At 32.7% G+C, this 25,110-nt stretch overlaps 1 protein-coding gene across 3 annotated transcripts in view; it reads left to right on the top strand.

Moving 5' to 3' along the window:
- Positions 1-404: 404 nt before the first annotated feature.
- The window catches only part of TFPI (tissue factor pathway inhibitor), a 125,249-nt gene continuing 100,543 nt past the window's right edge, over positions 405-25,110 (top strand). For 2 of the 3 annotated variants that reach the window (XR_004189990.2, XM_031678285.2), the window contains exon 1: positions 405-485. The gene's annotated coding sequence lies outside the window, so the exon portion shown is untranslated. Of the gene's footprint in view, positions 486-9,388; positions 9,428-25,110 lie in introns of all 3 variants that reach the window. The other variant, XM_006209999.4, reaches the window with a different exon arrangement.

The following is a 25,110-nucleotide window of genomic DNA, read 5'->3' as shown; positions in this document are numbered from 1 at the left end:
GCTCTTTGTTTCCTTTCGCAGCCCGCCTCCCCGTCTCTCTGGCTCACACAACTTTCAGTGGCTCCTGCAGCCTGTAACGTAGCCTCACCTTATTCCAGACATGGGGCCGCGAGGTAAACTGAGATCACGACGTCCACAGCATGTCTGCCAGCGAGTCTGTGCTTTGCCGCCACAACTCGCCTCTCAGATTTTTACGTGCCCCGAGTCACCTCCTGGACGCTCGCGGCCTACTTGTTCGTCACGGATGCAACGTCTGACGTCATCTTTCAGAGACGCACTTCTGACGTCGTCTCTCAGATCCTCACGTCTGACGTCGTCCGTCAGAGCCGCACGTCTGACGTCATCTATCAGCGCCTCACATCCGAAGTCATCTGTAAGAGCCGCACTTCCGACGTCATCTGTCAGAGCCGCACGTCTGACGTCGTTTGTCAGGTCTGCACGTCCGACGGATGTCATTACCTGGATCCGCACATCCTACATCTTTGGTCAGTGTTCATTTTTTGTAATTATTAGTGAGGAGCGCTAATTTAAATGTTGAAAGAGAAAATTGTTCACTTAAAGAAAATCTATGATGGATCCTTTCAAATGTTAAATATATCTACATTTGCAAATTGATAATTTTCAAATCAGATTTTCGTAAACTAGGACAGACTGAATATACAGACAGCACTCACATTGTTTTATCAATATAATTCACGGCACGTTATATGGGCAACAAAATTCTACCTGTCTCCTATTTATTTGGAGAAAACTGTAAGGAAGGAGACACAAATCACTACAAGTAGTACTAACACCTCTCTATGAGAATTTTATTTTTTACTCTATTTTGAGTTGTCAGAGAAATCGCACCTTGTGATTAACTTAAGGAATAATGCAAGCTATACCGACTAATACAGTTGTCCATTATTGTTTAAGTCATTTTGGCAGCAGTTCCTGGAAACATTGAAAAAGCGAAAGCATTATAAATGTTTGCACTCACTGTTGATTTTTGCTACTAATTGCCTTTTAGTTTTATTCTCCAATTCAGAAATTTCTACCCTAAATGATAGAGAAATAAAGTTTCATCATTAGTCAAAGGTAGATATTAACACATAAGATTTAAAATAACTGTTCTTTTTGTTCCAGAAACTATTCTACACTTGAGATTATAAAATTTTATTCATTTGAAATACATAGAATATTATAATCCTAGTCAGAGTATGGCATAATTTTGTAATATGTTATGGTATTATTATATGAAGTCTACAGACTTCTCAATAGGAATATATGATTTCCTTTAATGTGACTAAGCCATTTCTCAATTAATCTGAGTCTATTCTTCCACAAAACAAGTAAATAAATGTAAGGTATACCATAAAGTGAAATATGGAGGTCCATTAAACAGACATGTTTTAAAGGAAGTATTTTTCTTATCATAGAATTTTTTTTTAATCTATATATAATTACCTATTATAAATATTGAGACCTCTTCTTAAGGGAATGTCTGTCAGCACTGATCAAGAGATTCATGAATTTTTAGAATCACAAATAAGGGAAAAAGAAATTCACAAACCTCTTTGAGTTATTTTAATTGCTTTATATAGTTTGGGTTGAATTTTTTTAAATATGTTAGTGTTCAGGTCAAATAAGTCTAATGGCTAATTTACTTTAGTATTTTGTCTCAGGTACATTATTTTGTAGTGATTTTAATACCTTCATTTATTTTCAACTAGCTATTTGTTTTCCAATTATAAAATATTTTATTTCTATAAGTACTACCTTCATTAAACATTTTGCATCCTTCAGGACATAGATAAGACAGACTCAATCTTTGTTTTTCAGGGTTATGGGAGAGAGCAAATACAGCCAGTACTGGTAAAGCATTTACTATGTGCCAGAGACTTAAAGGGCTTTGAACCCTTTAAGGGTAGTCCTCATTACAACTTTGTGACATAAGTGCTAAAGACGTTATGTCTCTTTTTCACTAATAAGGAAATAGGTACAGAGAAGTTAAGGAATTTGGTAGTAGTCACACAACAAATAAATAGCAGAGCTGGTTCAAACCCTCCAAATCTTCTTTACTGAACTACTGTGCTATGGTATCAACTCATGAGTTGGTTTCATATACCTATATTTTACAGAATCTAGGGTTTCATGATAGCTCTTTTTCAATCTTGTCACAAAGTTTCAATAGAATTTTTCACACAACCAAGTTATGTCAGCCCCTTGTCTATTAGGAATTGTAATCTTATAAGCCACAAACTTTGGTAATATGTATGCTTGTTTTAGAGAGTTTAAATTGTGGGAGAAAGTGCACATGAGAATTCATGAAATAGATGTACTCCTTAAATATCTTTAAATATACCTTATTAATTTTGATGAGACCAAATAGTTAATACTTTCATAGAACTAATTCCTCCTTGCCTGTTTCAGGTTTTTGCTCAATGTTCACTGTCAGTGGTATTTTCTGGAGCACTCTAATTTAAAATTTCAGTTCTCACCATTCACCCACAGTATTCCTAATTCAGAATACTCGGCTCTGTTTTTCTTCTTTTTCATAGTTTTGTCATTTTGCAACATGCAATAAGTATTATTAATTACATTTATTACTAGTGCCTTCACGGACCACTGCCCCTTTAGAATACAAAATCCTTGAGGGAAACACTGTTGTTTTGTTCACTGATGTATGTTTAGCACATAAAACATTGTCTGGCACATGCCAAAATTCTCTGTGTGTGTGTTTGTGTATGTATGTATGTGTGTGTGTGTGTGTGTGTGTGTGTGTGTGTATTTTAATGTCAAGAAAAGTCAATTCTCATCAAAAAAATAATTCATACTTATATGATCTATATATGGCTAGGATCACATTTATTTATTTATTTTTATCTGAGATATATTTGTACAACTTTCTTGTGTGGAAACCTTTGTATTTAATATAACATTAAAACTGCCAGTATAAATCATCAGTAATCATCTAACTATTGCATAATTCTTCTTTCAGTTTATGATCTGACTAGGGAAAAGTCACAAACCAAGTTGAACAGTGAAAAAATAAACTAATTGGAAAATGTGCTTAATGCCTCTGAACCTCAGTTTGCCTATGTATAAAATGGGGACAGAAATAGTACACATCTCATAGAGTCATGAAGAATATGTGAGATAACTTATGTAGGATTTTTTAAAAATAGTGTTAACTAGTATGTTGTTATGCAAGAATAGATGATAGGTTCATAAGGATAGATATTTGGGGGGATATTTATAAAAGCACTATTCTTGATGAAGATTTTTTCCCCAGATTCACTTAAACAGATTCACTTAGCTATTGATTACTTCTCTTGAAAATGTCTTAGAATGGCAATATATAACATGTATAAGTAGACTATGTCTGTGTCCATCACATCATTCTGAGCAAACTTCAAAAATATATCTGCACAAACATATGTTTTCTCCACCAATGAATTTCTAGTAGTCAGTCTCATAGTAGTTGATAATGATGCCTTTGAGACCAATAGGCGTCAAAGGTGCCAGTAATGTAGATTCTGTTTGCATATGTGTAATACAATTGCAATAAAATTGTAACTGCATTTTTATAAGAAACAGAATAGTTTTTCAGACTTTGCTGTATGGTACACCAATATCAATTTGAATGATGCATCATACTGTAGTCCTTAAAATACCGCTGAGAATGAAAGGTGATGCTGTATCTCACAAGAATGATGATATATCTCATACAAAGAAAATGATAGGATTGTCTTGAAAATTTGACAACTCATATGTGAAAAAAAATCTGGATAGTCACTCTACAACATATCTGACTATGTTTTTGTAACTCTTCATGGTCAACATTTTGAATTCTTTGCATACAGAAAGACCAAGAAGCACAATTTAACAACTAATCTGTAAACAAAAAATTAAATTAGATGCAAAAGCTGTTCCCAGCTTTCAGGACTCTGAAAAAAGATCAATAGCCCATTTGGCATCTAAAATATCTGCTTACTGTCCCAATTTTGTAAGTTTGTCAGTTACCAGTCCTCTTAATACTAAAAATTATGCATGAGTTGGTTGATACTTTAGTGCTTTAAATAAATGTCATCATTTTTTGTATAAAAATGTTCTGTCATGCTGTGATTCTCAAACATTGATATATGCCAGAATCAGCTGGAGGACTTGTTTAAAAGCTGGTTTTCTGTACAGTCTCAACTCTCTTGTAACTCAGATTTAATAGTTCTGCCGTGACGTTTAGGAGAATCTGGATTTTAATAAGCAAACTCACTAATTGTGGTGATGTTGAAGGTAGACCACACTTAAAGCAAGACTGTGCTAAGCTGGTTATTCAAAATCTAACTTTTTCTTGGTGCAAGGAAACAAGAAGCTGAAGGAATGTGATAAAAGATATATAGGTGATTTTTGGACAGTAAATTCACCTGAAATTGGAGCTCTTGACACAAAATAACTCTCCATCAGAATAATATGCTAATGTGTCTTTGCAGAACAAAGTACTGTGCTCTTAGGGATAGAAACCCAGTTTGAAATTCATGCGTAATGTGGGCTAGGGCTAAGGATTACTGCAGTAGCAAACAACAAGTATCTGAGAGGCTTAATAATGGTAAAGATTTACTTCTTATTTATGTTCTATATCTATCATGGACCTTGCTTTTTGCAATCACTCAGAGACTCAGGACAATGGAGTAGCTCCCTTACAATATGATGTTGGCTTCTGTGTCCGAGAGAAGGAGAAGAGTTCATGCTCTTGCAAGTAAATAGCAAGTTCTGGTTTCAGTAATTAAATACTTATGAGTCATTGGCCAAAACTAGGCACCAACCTATTTACAAATACAGGAGCCAGGAGTGCAGTCTTACTGAAGGCTTGAAAAGTGGGGAGGTGGGAGGAAATGGGAATACTTGGCTTACGGCACTTATGATTATCACAAGTCAACAAATTCTTTTCTGAGAACTGCTCCTGTAGCATGGTGTCTGAGCAACATCAGTGAACCACTTAGCTGTTAGCTAAAGACACTGCATGACTCAGGGAAATCTATGTGGAAAATGCTTTGCATGAGCTCATTAGACATCAACATTATGTCTACCCCAAACAGATGGCAGAAATAAAAAATCTGCTGAAATGGAAGGAGGAAGCTTTAATTATTGAAAGATGTTCTGCATATTATTGACAGAAAAGTTTGTCCTGTTGACTAATTTTTTTCTGGACAGTGATTCATTTTCTGACCAGTGCAGCTTCACTAGTTTTTCTGTAAACAAAATTCATCATCACAAACTGCCTTTTGATTAGTTTAATTAAAATTTCTGCTTCACTGTCACTAAACAAGAAAAACTTAAGGAGTGGGAAAAGGTCAAAATTTTGCCTTACCATTCAGTTATTCAACAGAGCATAACATAAAATTTGTTAGATAGTGGAAGATAACTAATTTTAAACCATAATTCCTAAATACTTCATCTTTCCTCTAAAATTTTTCATAGACACATTAGCATATTATTTTGATGGAGAGATATTTTGTGATTATTGTGAGTTCCTTTATCTTTAGAAGCAATACTTTTCTTCACTCTTTTAAAAATAATTATACTGCTTTTATAATTTTGCTTGCTTTTATCTTATTTATCAAGGTACTACTTGTCCTCTAAACAATGAGGAATCAATGTAGCAACTGTCTGTATTTTTATTATCTTATTAATGCATATACCTGCATCCATTTAGTTCTTAAAAAGAAACCAGTATCTGTAAAAGCTGATTTTCTGCACAGTTCACATTATAATTCACATTATGCTTGCAAAAGAACAGCTTAAAGATGTTTATCTAATTTAAGAGGAGTTTTGAATTCCATTTTCTAAGAATTCACAAGGCTAAAGTCTGTAATATACATAAAAGTGATTTTAAAGGGCCATTTATTTCAGTAATCTCTTTCAGTATTTTTATTAATTGCATGATATTATATGGCCTCGATTATTTACAGGAAAATTAAAATAGTAGAAATTGGAATAAGATATAATGTTAAAAACTACGAGTTTGAACAGATTATTGATGAACTTGAAATTATACCATAGGGCTAATGGACAATTTAGGATTATATTTTCTTTATGCTGATGGAGGCCTAATGTACATTCTGATTTGATACTGAAAATAAATTCGGTTTCATGTGGATCAGTTAATTAATGAAATTGTTATTTTTCCATATTTTAGCAGGAATGGTTTCAATTTTTCACTGTTGAGTATTGTGTTGGCTATAGGTTTTTCATAAATAGCTTTTATTATGTCAAGATATGTTCCCTCTATAACCATTTTGGTAAGAATTTTTATCATGAATGGATATCGAATTTTATCAAATGCTTTTTCTACATCTGTTGAGATGATTATGTAATTTTTGTCCCTTCTTTTGTTGATGTGGTGTATCACATTGATTGATATGTGTATGTTGAACCATCCTTGTGTCCCTGGGATGAACCCAACTTGATGGTAGTGTGTAATCTTTCTTATGTGTTGCTGGATTCAGTTTGCTAATATTTTGTTAAGAATCTTTGCGTCTATGTTCATGAAAGATATTGGCCTATAATTTTCTTTTTTTGGTAGTGTGTTTGTCTGGTTTTGGTATCAGGATGAACACTTTGAGAGTGTTCCCTCCTCCTCAATCTTTTGGAAGAGTTTGAGAGGATTGGTATTAGTTCTTCTTTGTGTGTTTGATAGAATTCCTCAGTGAAGCCATCTGGCCCTAGACTTTTCCTTGCAGGGAGGTTTTGTTTTTGTTTTTTTTTTTTAAGTACAGATTCTATTTCACTAATAGTGATTGGTCTGTACAAATTATCAATTCTTCTTGACTTGGTTTTGGTGGATTGTATGTTTCTAGAAACTTGTCCATTTCTTCAAGACATGGAAGCAACCTAAATGTCCATCGACAGATGACTGGATAAAGAAGTTGTGAGACACATACATACACACACACACACATGTGTATATGTATACACACACATACATGCATACATATACATATATACATAAATACACACAATGGAATACTACTCAGCCATAAAAAAGAATAAAATAATGCCATTTGCAGCAACATGGATAGACCTGGAGATTGTCATATTGTATAAAGCCAGAAAGAGAAAAAAATACCATATGATATAATTTATATGTGGAATCTTAAAAAGTGACACAAATAAACTTACCTACAAAACAAAAACAGACTCACAGACATAGATAATAGTCTTATGGTCTTACTTATGGAAAGAGGCAGTGGGAGATAAATTGGGAGTTTGAGATTTGCAGATACAAACTACTGTGTATGGAATAGATAAACAATAAGATCCCACTGTATAACACAGGGAACTGTATTCAATATCTTGTAATAGACTATAATGAAAAAGAATATGAAAAAGAATATATACATATATACAACTGAATCACTATACTATACACCAGAAATTAACATAACATTGTAAACCAATTATACTTCAATTAAAAAAAAGAAATTTTAATACAGTCCTGGTAGACATCAATAGAACAAAGTGTATGCAGATTTTTGTCATGATCCCAAATATTTTATCAGTGATGATAATTCCACACCATTCAAGTTCACAAAGAAATTCCTTGAGGACCTTCCAGCATTCACTATTATGTCTCCTGGAGGCCCTTCCAGCTTCTCCTTGTTGCTGAATCTCAAACTCAGTGGCTGGTGCTTCAGATTTCTGTTATGGTACCATGCCACTTTTGATATCAAAAACTGTGCCAGTTAGCTATTACTGCATTAAAAAAACAAAACAAGACAAAACTCAAAAACATTATATCACAATTTTCAAATTCAGAAATTCAAGTAAAGCAAACTAGGAATAGCTTATTTCTGCTCCTTAGTGATTATTAAAAGTTAAAATACACAAAATAATTTTAATAAGGTGAAAGGACCAATGGAAGTAAAATGTTTCAGTGTCTTTGCTCTGTCTGTCAAGTGATAAAAGCACCAATTTATATCTTAAAGTGGAGCAAATCAGGGATGACATGTAATTTCTTGTATAATCATTAAAAATTGTTAAAAATGTTAAAAAGTAAAGATAGTAGAGGAAAATATAGTAAGGTGTTAGATTTAAATACAAATACACTATTAACTACAGTAAATGCAGGTGAACCAAATATTTCAAATAAAAGACAAAGATAATCAGATTTTTTAAACTCGATCATTTGCTACTTACAATAGACACAGCTTAAATACAAAACTATAGAAATATTGAAAGTAAAAAGCATGCAAATATCAACCAAAAGAAAGATGATATAGCTATATCAGTATCATATAAAAATAGACTTTGACCCAAAAAAAATGATAAAAAGGGATATATGATAATGGCAAAAGGGTCTTAAAAGTTGATGTGCCTAACATAGTCTTAACTCTATAATGCAGACATAGTTTACAAGGAGGAGGCAAACCCACAATCATATTGGAAAACTTGAATACTTCTTATTTCTGGAGCTGAGAGAGCAAAAGACAAAAAGAAATTAAGAATATAAAAGGTTTGAGGATCAAAATTAGACACACTGATCTAATTGACATATGTAAAACATGACACCAAGCAACTGCAGAATGCATACTCTTCAAAAACACTGGAATAGATAACCAAAATTGACCAAATGTTGGGCCTCAACAGATGTTAAATAAATTATACAGAGTATGTATCTTACCAAAATGGTGTTAAGCTTAATCTTTGAAACAAGACGTAACTAGGAAATACCCAAAACATTGTAAATTGTTATATACTTTGAGATAAAAAGTCAAAAGCCAACAAGGAAATCATAATGGAAAATAGGAAGTATTTTGAAAAGAATGATGGTTAAAATGGAACACAGTAAACAGAAGGGTCACCACTAATGTAGGATTAAATAAAATTGTGAAAGCTTATTGAATGAGTACAAAGAGAGTCAAAAATCAGATCTATGTCAAAAACTGTGAAAAACAAAAATTAAGCACATTAGGAAATGGAAGGGAGATAATAATAAAAATAAGAGCTGAAATTAATGAAATGCCAAATAAACACACAACAGAGAAAATCAACAATACTTTAAGTTTGATCTTTTGATGTACTGTAGCAAAACAGACACAAGATATGTAGAAAATCTAAAACGTGTTCGTTTTAAACTCTTCTCCTCTGCCTTACCTCCACTTGGTTGAACTTATCTAGGACTAAGGCAGACAATTCTGAGGTGCATTCTTCACACCTACTTACCAGGTTCCAACCCCTAGTACTCAGAGTAGTTAACACTTTAATTATGCAAATCTGCATCGACTTTCCTCTTTCTCTTTCTCAGTTTCTTCACTCCTATTTTATAGGATACCTTACTAATTAAATTACCTTCATCTAAGTATTTGTCTTAGGAGCTGCTTTTTTTCTTTTCTTGTTTTTTTCAACACAGGCAAAGACAGTCCAATGTGATTTCGGGTAACTTGGATCTGTAAGTAAAAGCTTCTCACAAAAATTCCAGGCCATATGGTTTTTGTAAGTGTATGCTACTAATCATATACAAATTCTCCCAGAGGAAAGAAAAACAGGGAAAACTTCCAAATATTATATAAGGCAAGCATTACCTTGACATCAAAACCTGACAAGGAGATCTTTAAAAAGTCAGGCTAATGTCTCTGACAAATATAGACAACAAAAAATTGAAACAGAAAATTAGCAAACTGAATACAGTAATAAAAGAGGATCCCAACCTTTGGGATTATTGCAGTAATATAAATACAGTTAAGCATTTGAAAATTCCCCAGTATTATTTACCATATCAACAGAATGGAGGAGACAAATTACACAATGATCTCAATACATGCAAAATAAATATGTGAAAATCCAATATCCTTTCATGACAAAATGTGTAGCATGCTGTAAATTAAATGAAAATTTCATAATCCTTTGAAGGTATCAAATTATGTAGGTCCCTATATCTTAGAGCAAATACCATACATAAGAATGAAATGTTGAAAACTTCCCTTGTAAATCTGGGAGTAAGTCAAAAGTGTCTGCTCTCATCAAAACAGAATCATTAATAATAGGAAAAATTAAGATCAACTGATAAGATGCAATGAGAACACAGCATCACTTTTGTAATATTCCTGCCAAGATGAATAATCTAATTATGAGGCCAATCAGACAAACACCAACAGAGGGATCCTCTACAAAGGTAGTGCCTTGTAATCTCTAAATGTGTCAGGATCAAAGGAGTCAAGGAAAAGTCACAGGAATCAAGAGACCAAAAGATGTTAAAGAGACATGACAGCTAAAATCACTTTGTGATTCTGAGCTGGAGGGTTTACTATAAAAAGCATTATTGTGACATTTGGTGAAACTTGAATAGGATGATTTTTAGATGACAGTAATATAGCAATATGAATTTCCTGATTCTGATGGTTGTAACATGGTCATTTATAAGAATCTCCTTGTCTACACAAAGTATTCCAGGCCTATAGGGCTTCAGCTCTTTTAGTGTCAAATGGTTTAGAGGGAATAAAAAGTTCTTTGTAGTGCATGGGCAACTGTTCTGTAAGTTTAGTATCTTTTTTTTTTTAATTCTACGATTTACAGGGGAAATCTATGTTGTTAAGGTGAATTTACTTTTTGATCATTTAAATAACATTGATTTCAAATTTGGCTTCTTTAAAAGGAATCAGAGTTTTCATAAATGATCCTTTCTAGAGTTATACCTGGATCAAACCAGTCAGTGCTTCAGCCTTTTTTTTTCAGACATAAATAAAGGAATGGGTGTTTGCATTTTCATTGTACTTCCTACTTTTATTACTAAGCATTAATATATATTTTTAAAAATCATTTTCTGGTCTTCTGCTTTGTTCTAAAAATTCATTGCATTTTAATAATATGCTCATAAATCTGTATTGATATAATAATATAACTTGGTATGATGCAAGAGAAAACATAAATAGTGCCTGAAAGACTATGCTGTTCGTATTTAGTAAACTCTGCTTCCGAGAATGCATGCTTTATTATAATGACTGTGTGGGTTTTAAGAAGCTACATTTGATATATTATGGTTTCATCAAAGAGATTTTATTTTACAGTTTTTATTGCTAAAATTGAGGGAACAGTGAGTGAACTGCACTGTGTATTACTAAAATGTTTTTTCTGGTAAGAGCGAGGTGTTGATATTTATCGGACTTTACTATTATTTTTTCACAGAGTAATCTACTTGAAATTTCCCCAAATGGTACTCTAGCTATGTATTTATTATAAATAAAATTTAGCTGGCTAGTAAAGTTGTGCATATTCTGTGTGAAATAGAAATTATTTTTCATTAGAATAATAATGGTATTAAAATTATGAAACTTAAACAATTGAACTTTGAATGATCAGTAGGATCAGTATTGTCACGGTTATAATTACTTCCACAAAACATCATTTCCCCTTTTAATATGAACTTTGTGTGAATGACATGACTTGTGGTTATCATGAAATTGTTTTGGTCATCTTAACAACCACTACATAAATTTCCTATTTAAATGAGGAATGAATTTCCAGTAATTTCTTAAGGATGTATTTATCAAACGAAACTATTTTCCACACACGGGCATGAGGCTTATTTAGGATGAGAGAGAGAGAGAGATGCTGTAAGGTATGATTCTTTTCTTATGATCCTAAAAACTTTTATCTTTTTCTCTTCAAAAGACCTGAAACTAAAAGTAATTTTTAATTTAAAATGATTCAATATCTATCAGTTGTCTATTATGTATCATTTTTCACCACTGTATGAGATATAAAGATAGACAAAGTATAGCATTAGAATCATAGAGTATAATAAAATAGGGAGAACAGCATAACATCAATATAATTTGCATGTGATAATTTTCATAAGAGTGAAGAGAGCCAGCTGGCATAACATCAGGTAAAGGATAGATCATAAAGGAGATATAGGGCCTTGAATAATTTGTGGGCCAGGGAATGAGGATGAATTACTTGGGTTTTGTTTCTAAATATATGAGACAGTTGTTGTTGCTACTCTCTTCTTGGCCCATTCCATGACCCTTCCTATAATTTTTATGTTCAAGTAATATTTTTAAAAATATTTTGAAAGAATCTATTTATGAAAGTAAATTTTCCTTTGTATAATAATTGAACAGTTCCTTTTGAAATTTAATTTAAAGGAGGAGATTTTAAGTACAAAATAATACAAATGTTTAACAGATATAGCAAAACAAATGAAAGGGTTATACAGTGGTACAGGGACATGTCAAATACTAAGATGATGGCACCAGAATAAATGAAATTTGAGTATCAGAGAAATTAAGCTGATTAAGATTACGATTTGGTGGAAGAGAACAAGGCAAAGAAGGAAGAGCATTTCAGTGTGAGGGTACATCATAGGCATGTCAGATCTCATGTCAGGCATAGATATGGACTGTTTGATAAGACAGAAGGCTAGTGTGGCTGAAGTGAAGGTACATAGCAGGTACAAGTGAAATATGGTAGAAGTGAAATATGAAATTGGACATAAAAGTAGGCATTGAATTTTATGGGACTGTGTAGGCCATATGAAGAATGTTGGTATTTATCATAAGAGCAATGAGAAAACTATAAGCATTTTCAGTGAAGAGGTAACATGTAGATTTGTATTGAAAAAAATTGCCTGCTTGAAAGCAAAAATGTATGAGAAAAAGAACAAATGAAGTAAAAGGATAATAATTTAAGTTACACAATACTACCAGTTCTTTATATTTTAGAAACATGAAACAATTTAGAACAGTTAAAACAATTTCTCCCAGTTAAGTGCTCACTCTTTGGTTCTCTCTCCCCTTCTTTTGCTTGTCTCCAAAGAATTTCTGGGTTTAAGCATTCACACTGCCCTCTGAGTCACCATTGGTCTCTCTGACAATATGTTTTTTGTCATTATTTCCTGACCTAGTACCTACTGAGTTGTAAATGGTTCTAATGAGCCAAAACTGCTTATCCAACTCTGGCTAGACTGCCCTGAACATTGTGGTTTCTTACTCCAACTGCAGCATTCTTTAGACGCACGGATATTCTAAGCATCTCCCTGTTCCATTCCTCAACCACCCTCTCTCCCACCATTGCTACCTAGGAAATGAGGATGCATCTAGATCTCTACAGAATTGTGTAACCAATAGGAGGCCATTAGGTCACCCCGGATTCTTCTCTGTAGCTACTATATCCACCCATATCTACTATTGTAGAATATGGCAAAGGGCCAAAAAGCCTTTCATTATTTTCATCCAGGGAATTGGGTCACTAGTTCCAGTGTTCTCATATTTTTCTCTTACCCTACTGCATCCCTAGAAACAACATCATATCCATCCACCAGAACCACAAATATGCACACATTGAGTTTCCTCACATCGAGGTCAAGAAGTAAGGACGCAGATGTTGGATCCTTTGACCTCCACCACCTCTGAGGAGGATTTCCCCCAAACACCCACCCATGATATTCTGATTTGTCTCTTGCTTATGATGAAGCAGATATTCAAGGGTACTAATCCAGGTCCATGATTTATTAATAAGAGGTTAATAAATGAGACAAATCTTCCAACTTGACTCTACTATACTGCTAGGGAATTTTTTTAAGGCTCAAGAAACATTTTTTTCATTGGTCATAAAATCTAAGCATTGACTGGCATCTTTTGTAATTATGTGCATTTCCTACCACAACTGTTTTAATTCTCTCTTCTCATTCCATTTCTACACTGTAGCACATATATGACATTAATTAACCAAACAAATGTTGAGTACAGGAACATTAAAAAATAAAACAATTTAATATATTTCAGATTTTATATTCACATAAGGAAAACATTGCAGAGACATGAGGTGTCTATTGCAATGATCTAGAAGGGAGAGGATAAGAAATGGTAAAAAGGTGGTTGTTGATAGAACTGGCAAAAAGTGAATGGATTTAAGCGACAAATCTAGCCCACCACCTATTTATGTAGATAAAGTTTTACTGTAACACTCATTCATTTGTGCACTCTTTATGACTACTTTGCATTGCAACAGCAAAATTCATTTGTCACAATGGTCATAATCAGCAAAGCCTAAAATATTTGCTACCCTGTTCTTTGCAGAAAATTTTTGCCAACTCCTAATTAATAGCATGATATAAATTCTATGCATTTTTATACTACTTATGAAAGATATCAACAAGGAGATTTTTACCTATAGGAAGAATTGGCTTTGATCTTGTTTTTACTTCATATTCTAAAGGCAGAGTTGATGTAAATATTATTTAACTTCATACGGAAAGAAACTTTTGAAAATGGTATTTACATTCAATTTTTAAAATTGATAATGAATTGTTTTGTAATTGTTCTTTTGTAGAATTACTTTTAAGAACTCATTTATGGAAACTTTCAAATACATATAAAAGTAGAGAGAATAAAATAATAAACATACATCTATATATATGTCTTAATTTGAACAATAAATTCATGACAATTTTTAGTACCTGCACATCCTTTACCCTTGCTTATTTTGAAATTAATTCAAGACATACATCCTTTTGTCTACAAATATTTCATTTTTATGTCCAAAATATTAGTACTCTTTTGTAATATAACCACAGAATTTTATGCCAAAAATGACAATAATTCTTTAATGCCAAGATTATTTTATAATTTTATAGTATATTTCAATGACTAGCTTGTAAAATATATATTTGCAATTGGTTAACATTACTCTTAGGTCTTTAGATCTATAGGTTTCTACTTCTGTTTTTTTCCACATAGTGCATTCATTGGAATAACCAGGTCATTTGTGCTATAAAGTTTCCCACATTCTGGATTTTGCTGGCTGAAAACTTGTGGTATCATTTTACGTGCTTCTCTAACTCTAGTACTTTCCATAAATTCACAGCTAGATCTAAAATGAAGTTTATATTTTGGCTTTGTATATGGCATTATAGAAACACGTGATGACTTGTTGCTTTTCTTTTTTGTTGTCTTCCATAAGTCATTATTGCCTGGCTCCATCACTTTCACTAGAGTTGCAAAATTGTGTTGTCTTAATTTTATGATCACTTCTTTTCTTAGCTGAAATATTTCTATAAAAAGAAATATTCACTGATCAATTATTCACTTACCCTAAAGCATATAGGAAAAGCAGCATAACAGCCAATTCTTTTTAAATAATGAAGTGGCTTCCCAGCATTTTGTATAGGTGATCACTGACAATGGTTTTATTATTACAAAGTCATGAATGGAAATGTATTTTATGTGTTTCAGTCCATTACAGTTATTATTTTTAAGATGTTCAAATTCTCCCAAATTTAGCCATAGAGAGCTTCTTCAAGTTAGCTCTTGGAGTCCTTTTAGAAAGTCAGTAATCTTTTATACCTTTCTCATTCTTCCATTTGACTTGAATAACTCAGTTTGTACATTTCCTGTTGTAGCTCTGGAATTAGCTATTTCTCCAAGGAGTTCTATATCCTTTTAGTGAGAAATGGTAGTTAGCACAATCTTGATACTAGGAATGCTCATTGATTATTGGATTGGTCATTGTTTTTAGTGTTTTTTAGGTGACAGAACTAGAGAACACACTTAGTTTCAAGATAAGTATATTGATGCTTCCAGTTCAATATCAGAATTATTCTTACTTAATTTCATTGATCTTACCTTTGTATCTCCACCTACCAATGTTAAAAATCCTTATTCTCAATGACCCCAACATACTCTTTTAATGTTTTAGCTCGTGTAAGAAATATACTAGTCTCAGAATAATAAAACCAACAGGATCTCGAGCTATATAATTACTAAAATACTGTTTTTAGTACCTAGAAGTTTCCTTTAAGTAAATATTACTTCAAACAAATTACTCAATATATTTTAGTAATTACTTTAGTAAATTATTTATTGGCATTAGTGAATATTCATTAAAATTGTTCACAGTTATGGAAATTTGTATAAGATTTTGGAGTTAAGTAAAATAGAAACATAACCACATGATAAAACACCTTGGGAAATGTCATAATTCTTTGTTATCTGTCGTTTGTTTTAGAAAATATTCCATCTCTACAAGAATTTGAAATGTTTCTTTCCAACCACCCTTATCTCTTCTACACAGTTCCCTTAGAACACTTCTTTAGATCATAATCAGCCAAAGAAACTATGAGAAGAGGAAAATATATTATACCACATTTATTTAAGTGCTGTTCTTTCAAAAGAAAAACCATTGCATTTTTTTTTCCCGAACAGTACTTGAAATGTATTATTGAATGCTACCTTTAGGAAAAATAAGAATCTATACACATATAATAAAGTGTATAAAGATATATACATATGTATTTTAAATAGGACCTATTCTTGTCTCTATAGATTATAATGTTGAAATCACATTAAAATGTACTTTGTTTCTTTTATTATCTCTCAATCATTCCTTTTTTCAGTAGTATCTTTGTTGTTAGACATGTTTAAGGGTACAACATGTAATATTTATGTAATGAAAGCTTTATTTTTTTCTTAAATGTGGATTTGGAAATATGATAATAGCTTAATGTTCACTTAAATATGGATATGGAGATATCACAATTGAAAATGTGATGTGCTGTGAGTGTTACCTCGAAAGTGGAAGGCCTTGGATCTTGTCTTTCTTGAAAAAGAAGAATTCAAATGGGAGATAAAAGTGTTGTGTAGTGAAAGATTTTTATTAGCAAAGTGAAAATACACTTCCAAGTGCGCAAGGCAGGCTGATCCAAGAGAGGATAGCAGTCCCGGTCTTTCTTGGTCCCTCCTGTCTTATACCCTCGATAGGGGCAGTCTCTTTATCGACGGCTGTTGCCCCTCTAGTGCTTAGTCATGTTATCCCCCTCTGCACATGTCCTTACCCACGATACACACAGAAAAGCCCAAGGTGGGAGGAGGAGCCTAAGACAAAATGCTAGTTATGTTGCAGTGATCGTTGGGTCATGTCTGGTCAGGCCCTTGTCGCTACCATGCAGTCGTGCCTGTCAGATCCTAACCGGTTTCTGGCTGATACTCATTTAGAGGAGTAAAGTCACTTGTGCTGAAGGCAGGCATATCACCATCTTCTGGACCACCCTCTCTTTCCTCCACCTTATCTGCCTGGTACCCCACCGCTTGTATGACTGCCTAACATGAAGATTTCCTCTTGAAGTCCTTGAAAATGTGTCCCTGCTGATTGTATGTAAATTCCATAGTCAGCTGCAAGCTACTCATAACTCGATAGCTAAGTATAAATGATCTAACTATGAGCCAAGTTCTTATGCATATAGAAAAATGGCTTGCATCACAACTATATTTCAAGAGCAATTCAATTATAGCTGTTTTCAAAATCAAGGAAAGTTATTCTGAGTATGCTGGGTTATTTGCAGTAGCTACTTCTCAGCTTCATATTAATATGGATGATGAGCACAGTTCCTCATACAAAATTTGAATTTTTATAAACTGAATTTGTAAGGTTTTTGTTGTAACTTATTATTTATATAAATTATTTTACCTAAAATAGTTTATATTCATAATCATTGATTTAATATACTTCTGATTTTAGTGAGTGCTCAGACCACTGCTATAAATGATACTATAATTTTCATTTAAATTTTGAGGAATCTTCCATATAAGAAAATTAAGTAGCAAGACCAAGATTGTAGGTAGAAATTTACGGTAGAGAGAAATTTCCATCTAATGATAGCTGTATAATTTTATTTATACTAACTTTTATTTATTTCAAATAAAGTTCATTTTATTTGTACTAAATGCCAGTATACGTTTTGTTATACTAAATACAGATTTATACTAAATTACAAAACCAATTTTGAGGAAAAAGTTTAGTTTAGGCCATTAAAATATGTATGGCTAAATGACAACCAAAACATTTATAATTTTTATGTTTCCCTTTTCAATGTTATTACCTTATATCTTCAGGTATGATCTTCCACCACTCTTGACCTTGTGTTTACCTATTTTGGATGTGCAATTCTATTTGAAACATGGGGAGTTTTGTTTGTTTTGTTTTGTTTAATTTTTAATGCAGGAATGGAATTTTTGAAAAATAACTTTTCATTAAATTTCTTTAAAATTTAATAAATTTATGAACTTCAGTATGCTACACAGAACTTAAGGCCTACCAACAATATCCTCAGATTTCCTCTGTTCTCATTCAGTACCTCTCATCTCTCACCAAGGTGTCTATCCAAGTGGTATCAGGTTATAAAAAATCTTAAAGAAGGCTCTGAAGGAGAAATCACAAGTGATTACAGAGCCTAGAGCATATACGCCTACTCCTCATCATGCAGATAGTGACAGACTCTTAAGTGCCCATTGTTTGCATATAACCCTCAAGTTTATTTCAACAGCTGATTATCAAATCCCTGAAACTGAACTCTTTAAAAATAATTTGATAGCTCCAGAATTCTTTAGCAGATAAAGTAGGGTAATGACAAGTTCTTTAGTTTGTGAATCAACAGGGATCTATAGATCAGAACTGATTTCATAGAGTAATAATTAATAAATATAATTTGAATTATGGTTAGTTATATACAGTAAGAAATAGAAGAAGGAGGATGAAAAAGAGTAGCCAGAGGAAAGGGGAGGAGAAGTAAATGCAGCTGTTCCTCACCCAAACACTTCAGTAGAGTATACAGGAAAGGGGAAGGGAGGGTGCATTTATTGCCATTCAGGATTCCACTTGTCTGTAAGGGGTGCCCAGAACTCCCTTTAGCCTACACGTGTCATCAGGAAGGAGCTAGTCTGGGGCTTTCTCTCTGGAGGAATTAGATCAAAGTCCAATCCACAGTGCTCAGTTTGTGATTTGCGAAGACCAAAAAAATAAAGCCTTCTCTTTTAGAAGATTCTTGGTCTTATTTGTGCAATATGCAGTTCAGACTAATTGGGTTTTGCAATAGGTATGAATATACATGGAATTTTTAGAAGAAATAAATTTAACATTCAAATATAGCAGGATTCACTTTTTAAATGGAATTTCCTGTATTATCATCTATAATTTCAAAAATTATCCTCTCTTATAATCTTAGTTTTACTTATACTCTTGTTTTCTATTTCCATTTCCTCTTCTATTTCTTTAAGATGTACTTCATATGCATTGGGTTTGCAATAATTGAAATGTCAATTAGAAAGCCATAATTTATCTTTATATGCTTTGAAGTAAATTAATTTAAGAAAAGTTAACAAAACTATAAAGATATTTGTCCTTAAAAGTCTTGTTTTAATAAGACTTTAGAAACCCGAACCGTCAGAGAAATGTAGGAAAATATGGACATTTCCAAAAGATAATTTAGTTCTTAAGATTGACATGAAATAAAGCCAGTTTTGTAATCCTCATTCCCCAAATCAATTCCCTTTGAAAATGTTCAATAGGGACCTTTTACATTTGATATGAATTGCTAAGTTTGATCCAAAAAAATGTATTTTAAATTATACAGTTTTAAAAAGAATTTGATCTATTGCTTTTTTAAAATCAAACTACTAAAAGTTTTAACTAATAAACAGAAGGAAAATGATTTCAAGGGAAATAAATCATTTTAGGTCAATTTTAGGTATTTTTTTTAACTAATTGCTCAATACTAAACTTGTTTTTCTTATTCTGTTTGAGAATGTTAGCAATGTTCTGAATAAATTTACATTAATGTACTCCCCAAATCATTCTTAGATATTCTTACTGTCATATATATTTACTGTGATCAATTTAAATTTAATATATTTTGAGGATATGAAACAATTTTAAAACTTATTCACATGGATGACTATGCATATAAGTTGGCATAGACCTTTTAAATTAAATATATATCAGGTATTAGAATAAAATTAAATTTAGCAGATTTGATGCAATTTTACAGTACTAAATATGTTCCTTACTGAATTCATTAATAGGCCAAACAATTACTAGAGCTTTTGATAAAGTTTTGTTACATCCCTCTTTTCTTTTCATAGTGGCAATTCAAAGGTACAAACTTTTAGACTTAGTTTTTAAATATATCCTGAATGAATTCACTATAACATTTATTTTAGGAATCATCAGGACAACTGGCTCTTCCAGTTTTAAGGTTATATGATCTAAAATTCCAAATTAACATTGTTCCCAATCAGAAATCTATAGGTTCTGGTTTCTGATATTAACATAGATGCCTTAGCAGGGCAAGGGTGATTAATTTTAGCCACCTTAAAGAAGTTACAGGCTGCACAATAATGGAGCAAAGTTTTTCAAACTAGTTTTATGAGAAATATAATTTTGTTCTTCATAGGATGCACTCTAATAAAAGTCATCTAGTAAAAGTTAAGCTCTCAAGATTAGATGGATCCACAGGACTAGAAAAGGCAAAAATCCATGGTCACAAAGCAACACTTAATCAATGTCTCATACCTTGACCAGAGGGCAGTGTCATGCATGTGTATTTCTTATTTCGATAGGAGAGCTAAGTTAATTCCAGATTTACTGGAATTAATCCTCATCGAATAGTCGATCTGCCAACTGATAGTCAAGATAGTCAAGGCCTTCTTATGACAAAACGCTCGTTCTCAGTTTGTCAACAATATTTGCCTTATAGCATCATATAGTCAGATCATCAAAGGCTAAATACAGATTCCAAATGTTTGTAATACTCAAATGTTTGGGTTTGGTTTGGAATTAAACAGATAGCTAAACCATCCAAAAATACTAGCACAAATTCTTTCATATTTTTGTTCTAATTAATTTTTCACTTCCCTGATATATAGCTTTCTGTACTTTATGATATACATCTGCTGAATGACTAAGAAAATAATAAATTAAGCTTAAGACTTCTTCAGGCCACTTCCCCTCCATAAGGATAATATCACGAGGGGGCTTTAATTCAATCTCCCAGTACATATTGCAAAGATTTCCCAAGTTCAGATATTTGAAAAGACTCACCATATTCCACACAGCATACTTACGTAGGATTTCATTAAACGTAAATGAAAGAGACAATACTTGCAAGCATTAGGGTTCCAAGAAATATCCCAGGAGCAAGCTCTCCAGGAGTCTTAATTTACACATGCTGACCTTGCTGTCTTCAGCTTAAACCACCAAGATCTGTGCAAAGAATGTTAACTTTGGAAGGCCTCATAGCAGAAGTCCCAAGTAGGGCCTTTATGCCTCTCTAGCTATATAATCAGCCAGGCTGACTTAACTGGTTAGGCTGGTTTCAAACTATCAGTAAAGAAACTAACTTTGGGGGATTTCTAGGGGTTGTTTAGAAATTTAAATAAATCATAAGTCTTACTGCCCTTATCTTAAGTCCGGAGTCAAAAACCAGACATTCAGGAGTCCCCAGAATATTGTGTCCAACCCACCTGTAATGAAATCTGTCTCACATATTTATGATAATACATACTGGTATTATCATGTTTACAATATATATATACTTAAATGCCAGTATTATAATAGTGCAAACTAGTAGGTGGAAGATAGGACATCAGAAATAGAGAACTCATGATAGATCAAGAACCTAGCTTACAGACACGAAAGTGCTAAACAGTGGGGAAAAAAAGTACTGCAAGGACTGAGTATAGGAGAGAAAAATATGTGCAAAACCCTCGAGGTATTAGGTGTGTGCTTTGAAGCAGGGAATAAGGACAAATTAATCTAATAGGAGCTAGGGAAAAGAAGAACCAAGTGCAAAAGTGACTCAATCTTGATGTTAAGTTACTTACATAAAGTTCCTTGAATTATTTCCCACTCAGAGCCTGTTTTTCCCAAGAGCCAGGAATGTGGACAATTTTACCGGTGTTAACTGAGCACAAGAGATTTCATGATACCACAGTAAGGTATAAAATATTCAAGTATCGTTACTGTAGCCAATGATAGTTAAACAGTTCGGAACCATCTGAAATATGAAAGTAGGAGGTCCAGGATAGGAGATAAAAATACAGAAAGCTTATTGTTGCCAGAATTTATTCCCAGGTCAAATGGGCTTTCCAATACTCTTCTTCCAGAATTAAACCCTCAAATTGTGTTCTCCCCCTGCAGGGATAGAGCATTTCCAGGATCATTTTTCACCTGTGTGAGGAAAGAACATGTACTCCTGAAAACAAGGATTTCCTAATGAAAAAGTCAGCCAATTTAGAAATTCCCAATCTTAAGACAAGATCACTACTCAAATAAGACATGTAGAGGAGTAAGTGTGAAGAAACAGGGTGGAAATTGTCATCATATTCTTCAACATTTTCTACTTGTAGCAGCAAGTTCCCTTTTTTACCTGAAAAATTAGACTTGGGGGATAAGAACTTCCTCCAACACAATCAGTAAGTCAGAACATAATGACAGTATTGCTGAATACATCTTTGCAGAGAAAGAAAAACTGTTGAGAAATCTGCTTCAGCATTAGATTTTTAAATTAGATCTTCTATAATTCCTTCATTATTGAAATAGTTCTAAGATTATTAAATATATTTTCTCATCTAGAAACTATGGTTGTATATGATTTTCTGCATATTAAGTATTACATATTTAAATTAATGCACCATATATCTAAAATGTAAAATAAATTAAATTAAAATATTCCATATTTTAAATAATTGGGTAGGACTTGTTTTCAGTCACCTACCAAATTAGCAATAAGCAGTTGTTGGAATTACACTTTAGTTTGCTATTCTTCATGTTCTGCCCCTTTAGTAAAGATACATTCTAAAATTCTTCCTAAATACATTAGTGTCATCTGGTCAAGTGACAGCATGTATATATAATGAGCTAGTTTTCCTTCCTTATTCTTCCAACTGATAAATTATTAACAATAGAGTATGTCTTAGAGATGACTTGTTAAGACTAAACACTTAATTTTAATGAGGTTCCCTTAATGTGGGACTTTAAAACTAGGGTGGTATGAATTGCTTAGGTTTTTTGCTGTTGTTTTTATTCTTGTTGTTTTTGTTTAACATAATGAATTAGTCACAAATTCTGCAATAAAACCTTTGTGAATCACAGTCTATCCTTCCCTGATGCTTTGCAACATAAATGTGAACTTCCTGGGGTTTGAAAGGTGTAACTCACTTATGAAATAGATATTCTATATATCATGCAAAGAAAGTTGATTTATTTTTTGTATTAATAGTAGAGTGAGAAAGAGGCCATAAACATGTATCATGAGGAAAGGAAAGGCCAAGTTAGTTCTAGACCTTTGGTCCACAATACTAAAGTTCAGAGACAAAACATAGATCAGATTTTTCTTTTAGCAATACTCCAGCTCCAACTCTTTCCTTGCAGCTATACTTTCTGGGTCTCTAGAAAAAGAGCATAACCTAAAGCTTAAGACCTAAGATGATTCCAAAATTGTTAAGTAAATGGTTTATGGGGCTCAGCACAGTTCTACCCACATGAGATAGAGTTCTCTTTATCCAAGAATGAATGAGAAGAAAAATATCTCTGAATGGTCAGAAAATATGCCACAAGGATATGAACAAAGTATAAAACAAAAAATCTGAGCATCAAATACAAGAAGTAAAAAAAAAATATGAATTTTAGAAAATATTACTGCAAAAACCAAAGCAAATTTTATCTTTAAGAATATTCATGTCAGTGTTGTTTTTTTAGATGGAAGCAACTAAAATGCCTCAAAATATGGAAATATTAAATAAACTGAGATGTCCATACAGTGAAATACAATAGAAACTTTAAAATTGATGATAGGGGAAATGACCACAAGTGATGTTTAAAATTGGTTTTAAAATATCGTGTGTATGGAATATTCATACAGTATACACAAATATATATATTGAAAGATAAAATAAGATGATAATAATGATTTTCCCTGTGTAGTACATTTCTAGTTTATTTTTTACATAAGTTTTCATAAACTCTCTACTTTTAAACCTCCTTTACAATAAATAATAAATTATACTATAATCAAAATAGGTATTTTATACAACATTGTAAATCAACTAAACTTCAATTTAAAAAAGACTTGATTTAAAACCTAAAAAAATAGATATTTTAAAAGATTTTAATGGAAACATTGGAGCAAAAAGCATGAAAAAGTAGCCCATGATGGGAGTGATAGTTTACTATTAAAAATAACAATGAAGAAAGCTCCTTAACTCACTTCTGCAAATAGGAAAGAAGAAAATGAATATTACATTACTGGAACATTGAGAAAATAGGAGTCATAGGGAACAATCAGAAAATAATATAAAACAACCTTAAGTTTTTTACTTAAGACTGCCCCGAAAACTGACTACAAGAGACCATTTTGTCTCTGTCCAGGTTAAAATTTGGCCAACCCTATAGCTATTCACTCTTAGTTAATAAAACTCCCCTGCTCACGTTAGTGCTGAAACGGTCTGTCTCTATAGTTAATGTACCCAAACATAAATAATAATCAAAACTCTCAAATAATTTCAAAGTTGAAATTCTTCCATATTCCAGTTAGAACAGCTTCTTCTCCTATCCTGTCTAACAACTCCAGGGTTAGCGAGATACTGGGGATGGTCTGTAAATGATAACGGGGTCTTTCTTAAGTGAAGTTCTCTCGTTTATCTACAGATCAACATAAAGGAGATACAAGACTTTTACCTGGACATTTATGAATCCTCCTTCAGCTTATTTTCCAAATAATGTCTCTTAATTAGACCCCTTCTCATTTCTCTCCTTCTCTAATAGTTATGATAAACCCAGCCCTTTGACTAGCCATTAGTGGCTAGTCCTTTTCTAAACCACCCTAGACCACTACTTTGCTACCACACTCCTTTATTTTTCCTAAGCAAGGAAATACAAGTTTATTTGTTCCTCAAACTTCCAAACTTCAGTGATACCTATCAAATTCTCCAGGTAGTCTTATATAAGTTCTCATCATTATATCTGACATAAGGGAGAAGCATGTTTCCTTCATAGCAAATTTGTAACTCCATCTTGAAAGCCATTACAGCTTAGCTTTTATATTATCAAGTGGTTGAGAAGCCAAGGGATTCAGATATAGTTTTTGAAAAAGATAAGTGGACAAGGACTTCATTTATTTTACTATATCTGGCTGAACGGAAGGATGGAGTGATAGGGTCCTTTTGACTTCAGTGGAAATTTTCCCTCCTGTCCAAAAGTGTGCATCCTGCGTATGGTACCTGTTTATGCCTTCTACAGAACAGCTCGGCACTACCTGCCTTTATGGCCTCTCCTCATTGCCCTATTTCCCAGCCAGTAGCCTCA

The sequence above is a fragment of the Vicugna pacos genome, chromosome 5, assembly GCF_048564905.1.
Source record: "Vicugna pacos chromosome 5, VicPac4, whole genome shotgun sequence".
Classification (NCBI taxonomy): Eukaryota; Metazoa; Chordata; class Mammalia; order Artiodactyla; family Camelidae; genus Vicugna; species Vicugna pacos.
The sequence above is the reverse complement of the archived record's forward strand: the minus strand, read 5'-3'. Positions and strand labels throughout refer to the sequence as shown.